A 6,136-nucleotide genomic window follows, 5' to 3' on the forward strand; every position below is an offset into this window, starting at 1 on the left:
TCCACATCCTGGTTCAACACTAACCTTCAACCTTAGCTTCTTGTCCACATCCTGGTTCAACCCTAACCCACAACCCTAGACCTAACCCTAGTTTCATGTCCATATCCCGGTTCAACACTAACCCTCAACCACAGCCCGAGCCCTAACCCTAGTTTCATGTCCACATCCCGGTTCAACACTAACCCTCAACCCTAGCCCTAACCCTAGCTTCTTGTTCACATCCTGGTTCAACACTACAGTCGTGGCCAAAAGTTTTGAGAATTACACAAATATTAATTTTCACAAAGTCTGCTGCCTCAGTTTGTATGATGGCAATTTGCATATACTCCAGAATGTTATGAAGAGTGATCAGATGAATTGCAATTGATTGCAAAGTCCCTCTTTGCCACGCAAATTAACTGAATCCCCAAAAAACATTTTGTTAGTGGAATTAAATAATTCCTCTAATGTACTCATTAATTAAATTCAATCTGTCTATTTATAAGAATTTGTAAGATACTTATTAACATAAAATAGACAGGATACAGTCTTATTAAAATTAGATAATAGTGTTTATTCTCGGAGCACGCTACCATTTGATCATAAACAACAGGTTTATATACAAGATATGACGTCATAGGTTACAGAATAAGTCTCCTTGTCCTGACAAATAGAAAACAGGTTCAAAAGTTCATTCCAACTTCACAGCGCACACACATGACACACAATATAATCTATTATCCTGAAGGCTCACTATAATTTATTACCACTTTAGCAGACAACTCCAGATAATGGAAGACCTAAAAAGCCTTATCTAAACATCTCAGGGCTAAGTTGGGTCAGTTCAACCATAGTTTAATGACCCTTTCTGCTTATTTTATAACCCACAACACAAATCTCTTTTCACCAGGCATGCAGAGTTCAATTAGTTATAGTTTTATCTAAAGCTAGAAATTGTTTTAATTATTTATTAACAAAATTCCTAACACATTTCCACTGCATTTCAGCCCTGCCACAAAAGGACCAGCTGACATCATGTCAGTGATTCTCTCATTAACACAGGTGTGAGTGTTGAAGAGGATAAGGCTGGAGATCACTCTGTCATGCTGATTGAGTTCGAATAACAGACTGGAAGCTTCAAAAGGAGGGTGGTGCTTGGAATCATTGTTCTTCCTCTGTCAACCATGGTTACCTGCAAGGAAACACGTGCAGTCATCATTGCTTTGCACAAAAAGGGCTTCACAGGCAAGGATATTGCTGCCAGTAAGATTGCACCTAAATCAACCATTTATCAGATCATCAAGAACTTCAAGGAGAGCGGTTCAATTGTTGTGAAGAAGGCTTCAGGGCGCCCAAGAAAGTCCAGCAAGCGCCAGGACCATCTCCTAAAATTGATTCAGCTGCGGGATCAGGACACCACCAGTACAGAGCTTGCTCAGGAATGGCAGCAGGCAGGTGTGAGTGCATCTGCATGCACAGTGAGGCGAAGACTTTTGGAGGATGGCCTGGTGTCAAGAAGGGCAGCAAAGAAGCCACTTCTCTCCAGGAAAAACATCAGAGACATACTGATATTCTGCAAAGGTACAGGGATTGGACTGCTGAGGACTAAAGGACTGCTGAGGGGTAAAGTAATTTTCTCTGATGAATCCCCTTTCTGATTGTTGGGGGCATCCGGAAAAAAGCTTGTCCAGAGAAGACAAGGTGAGCGCTACCATCAGTCCTGTGTAATGCCAACAGTAAAGCATCCTGAGACCATTCATGTGTGGGGTTGCTTCTCAGCCAAGGGAGTGGGCTCACACAATTTTGCCTAAGAACACAGCCATGAATAAGAAATGGTACCAACACATCCTCCGAGAGCAACTTCTCCCAACCATCCAGGAACAGTTTGGTGAGGAACAATGTATTTTCCAGCATGATGGAGCCCCTTGCCATAAGGCAAAAGTGATAACTAAGTGGCTCGGGGAACAAAACATCGATATTTTGGGTCCATGGCCAGGAAACTCCCCAGACCTTAATCCCTTTGAAAACTTGTGGTCAATCCTCAAGAGGCGGGTGAACAAACAAAACCCCACAAATTCTGACAAACTCCAAGCATTGATTATGCAACAATGGGCTGCCATCAGTCAGGATGTGGCCCAGTAGTTAATTGACAGCATGCCAGGGCGGATTGCAGAGGTCTTGAAAAAGAAGGGTTAACACTGCAAATATTGACTCATTGCATCAACTTCATGTAATTGTCAAAAAAAGCCCTTGACACTTATGAAATGCTTGTAATTATACTTCAGTATTCCATAGTAACATCTGACAAAAATATCTAAAGACACTGAAGCAGCAAACTTTGTGGAAATTAATATTTGTGTCATTCTCAAAATTTTGGGCCACGACTGTACCCCTAGCCTCAGCCACAACCCTAACACTAACCCTAACTTCTTGTCCACTTCCTGGTTCAGCACTACCCCTAGCCTCAACTACAACCCTAACACTAACCATGGAGTATTGTACTATATCCTACTTTGAATACCATGAGGTGCTGGAGCTTGGCTTCAGGTAACACCAACTTAATTTACCCACTGGTTTCATCTGAGGTGTTCCAATTTTCCCTATACCAACGTGGATTTAATATGACTGTACACCAGGCAGACACATTGTGCCTTTGTAAACAGGTAAAGGGAAAATACACCATTTGAATTTCCTTCAAGATTCTTTATTGAAGTGTCAGTTTGGTTTTGCTTTGATTAACATAGTTATGGTCATTTACAGTGAAATTATTACAAAACAAAACCAACATAACAGAAAGGGAGAGAAAAAAAAACTCCACGATTTCAGTGTGGTCACAAACACAAAGTCCTGCAGTCGGTCACCACCTTCAGCAGGGTTTTAAGAAACCTGAAACATCCGGTTTTCAGGGATACAGCATCTTCAACCTAGCTTCTTTTCCCCCTGAAAACCAGATGTGGGGACCCCGCTCAGGCATTTACTTTACACCTGCTACATTAGGTCATACAGTCACTAACTGTCTGGTGCCTCCTCTTGCAAGATTCTATAGGGTAGCGACCCACAGAGGGGTCTGGCCCTCTTAGACTCCCCTGCCTGCTCCTCCCTCTAGCCTGGCCCTAGCTCTGTCTGTAGGCCACTCCTCCGCTGTAGGGAACAACACTAGTCTGTCATATGATGACACCCTGCTTGTAGGACGGACAGAATCCTCGTCTTTTTCAACCTTGTGCTCACTCCCTCAACCCCTTATTACATTTGAGTCTCCTTTACACAGAGAACCTTAGCTGCTCACCCTGGCGGTCACCCTATAGGGATGGCCAAGTTGATCCGCGGCTAAATTGATATTCCACTCTTAGAAAAAAAAAGTGCTATGTAGAACCATAAATGTTTATTTGGCTGTCCCGATAGGAGAACACTTTGAAGAACCCTTTTTGGTTGCAGGTTAAACCCTTTTGGGTTCCAGGTAGAACCCTTTTGGGGTTCTACATGGAACCAAAAAAAGGTTCTCATATGGAGACAGCTGAAGAACTCTTTTTTTCTAAGAGTGTAAGGTAGGGAACTTGCTATAGACTGCCAATCAGCACAGATCTAAGAGCTGATGGTGTCATACAGTGTAGTAAAGTTTGTGGTCAATAAAGTCAATAAAGCATAAACAATGTTCTGGTCTTCCTGTTCTTTTCAGTGTAGTCCCTGATTACCAAAAACTGTAGAGCAACATCCGAGTAGGGAGGAGCCTGTCTGGACAGCACCCAATCACTATCTGCTCACTGTTCTGCTATTGGTGGACGACAACAAGTGAGTTGGATCATTCACATCATCAGTGCAGAGACTGTCCTCATCATCAGTAGGGAGGGTTAGGTGACAAACATAACTGTGAACACACAAACCAACACGTCTACTGTACATTCAAGCACACACACTCCAGGGACCACGCATGGATGGACTAGCTAAGGTGTGGCATCGAAGTGATGCTAGGCAGGATGCACATGTACTGTAGTCTATTTCAAATAAACGGATCGCAGCGTAGACATTTACATAATATATCAATAAGTCGACTATTTCCCTAAAAGGCTTCAAAGCACATTTGACCCAGGTTGTTGACTGGTTTAATATGAACTCTGTAACAGGTGATTGTCCATCTCTGTACAAAAACAAAAAAATCCTATTTCTCCAGAGGTGGAACATGTTACTACTCTAATTGCCCAATGCTAACATTTATACTATTGAAAATGGTACATTCTTACAAATATGGCTTGGGAAAAAGCTAGGCTTTTCCAATTCTATCTTATAGTTGATTGTAATTGTAATGCTTTTTACCATCTAGTCTTAACGGGTTGTCCTCTTTAACAGGCTAAACCAAAGATGTTGAAATATGTTCTATGATGTTTCTACTGAAACATCGGGAGGGTACTGTATTGTCCACATCCTGAACATGTGAGAAAGCTATGCTGAATAGTTTTCTGTTTAATGAGTGTTCATACCATACAGAGCACACACAGAGAGGAGCAGAGCAGGTCTTGGTGCAGAGCCTGTCCATATTACAGGGTCATGATTAGGATTTACATTCGAACCTCTCAGCCTCATTTTCAACCGTTTCATACAAACCATAGGAATGAAAAAGTCGATAAGCACCTTATTCATATATTCACATATACATATTATGTCTAGGATCCTAACTGCTGCAAGTTGCTGCGAACGGAACAGACACAAAAAAATATCTTTAGGTGATCTGCGCTGGAAGCGGCTGATTTTATTGCATTTCATTGCAAGGTGCGATCATCATGCTCTATATATGCATAGCTTATGATTTTCAAAATGCTCTTATGTTTTCTCTCTTTTTTTTCTATGATGTATTGCTGCTTTAGCTTCAAAGGGCGCTGATTGATGATGTCAGAGACATAAGCTTTGGTTACCACGCCACACATTACATGGGTCCAATGGCGTTTCACCTACTGGGAAAATCTTCCCTGACCGTAACCTCACCCCACCGTCTAACCTGAAATCGTGACTTTCCAGACAGGGAAATATCATTGGACCTAAAGGAAGAGATGCACCATAAGAAGCACCTACTCACTGGGCACAGACGTCAATTCAACGTCTATTCCACATTGGTTCAACGTGATTTCATTGGAATAATGTGGAAACAACGTTGATTCAACCAGTGCCCAGTAGGTAAGAAGCAACAGCAGCGGGGGCGGCACAGCACAGTACTGTCCTACAGAGCAGTCAGATGCAAAAATAGTCTAGTGTGGTGAGAAGAAGTACAAGACTGGCATTGACATTGTTGTGGTCCTCTATACAATATGCCAGTGTGTGTGTGAGTGTGTTTGCATGTCCGGATGTTCATGCGGAGCAGCTCTTTTCCTGAAAGACATTTATAATGATTCCTGACCAGGCTGGTCGACAGGGCTGCTGTTGGTAGGGGCCCCTCCACGCTGGGGCCTCTGAATCTGAAATAGCCCCCAGATTTTGGCTGCATTTTAAAAAATATATTTTGGCTGCATGTTCACTAGCTACTGGAAGTCAAACAGAAAATGAAGCGTGGAATCAGGATTAATAGCAATAAGGAGTCCTGTCCCTGGTTCAACATCTCCATTCCCTTTTCTGCAGTGCACCAACGGTCAGTCTCACAATAACATGATAGCACTACCGTTGGGAAACGTCAAACTACGGTCTAACTATTCTTAGCGCTACCCACCCATTTCATATGTTACTCTGAGGATTCTGAAGAAGAATAGGGCGATCGTCTTATATTTCAAGCCAAATGTCACATGTATTCCGTATGTTTTGCTGATCGTACATGACTGCTTAATTGATTGGTTGGGAATCGGCTAGGAATCGCAGAGCATACTGTAATTGGCCAAGCTGCTATCTAATGAAACTAACCATCAATACATGTTCCTCTTTTGTATAGCTATGCAATTTCATAGGCTGCAATACAACAAATATATGTTTATATACCTTCCATTATTCTTTAGATATGTCATGTCAAAGCTTAGAGCTCCATGCTTTTTATAGCTTCTTCAATTGGTGTTAAGCAGGAAAGACTGTTTGCAGATGCCAGATTGTGCTTGTTGTTGTTGTTGCTGCAGTTGTTGTTGCTGCACAGTTGCAGCATCTCTCTGTGGTGGATCCTGGCTCACTAGTCAAAGGATCGGACGAG

This window comes from Salvelinus namaycush, chromosome 41 (assembly GCF_016432855.1).
Source record: "Salvelinus namaycush isolate Seneca chromosome 41, SaNama_1.0, whole genome shotgun sequence".
In the NCBI taxonomy this organism is placed as follows: domain Eukaryota; kingdom Metazoa; phylum Chordata; class Actinopteri; order Salmoniformes; family Salmonidae; genus Salvelinus; species Salvelinus namaycush.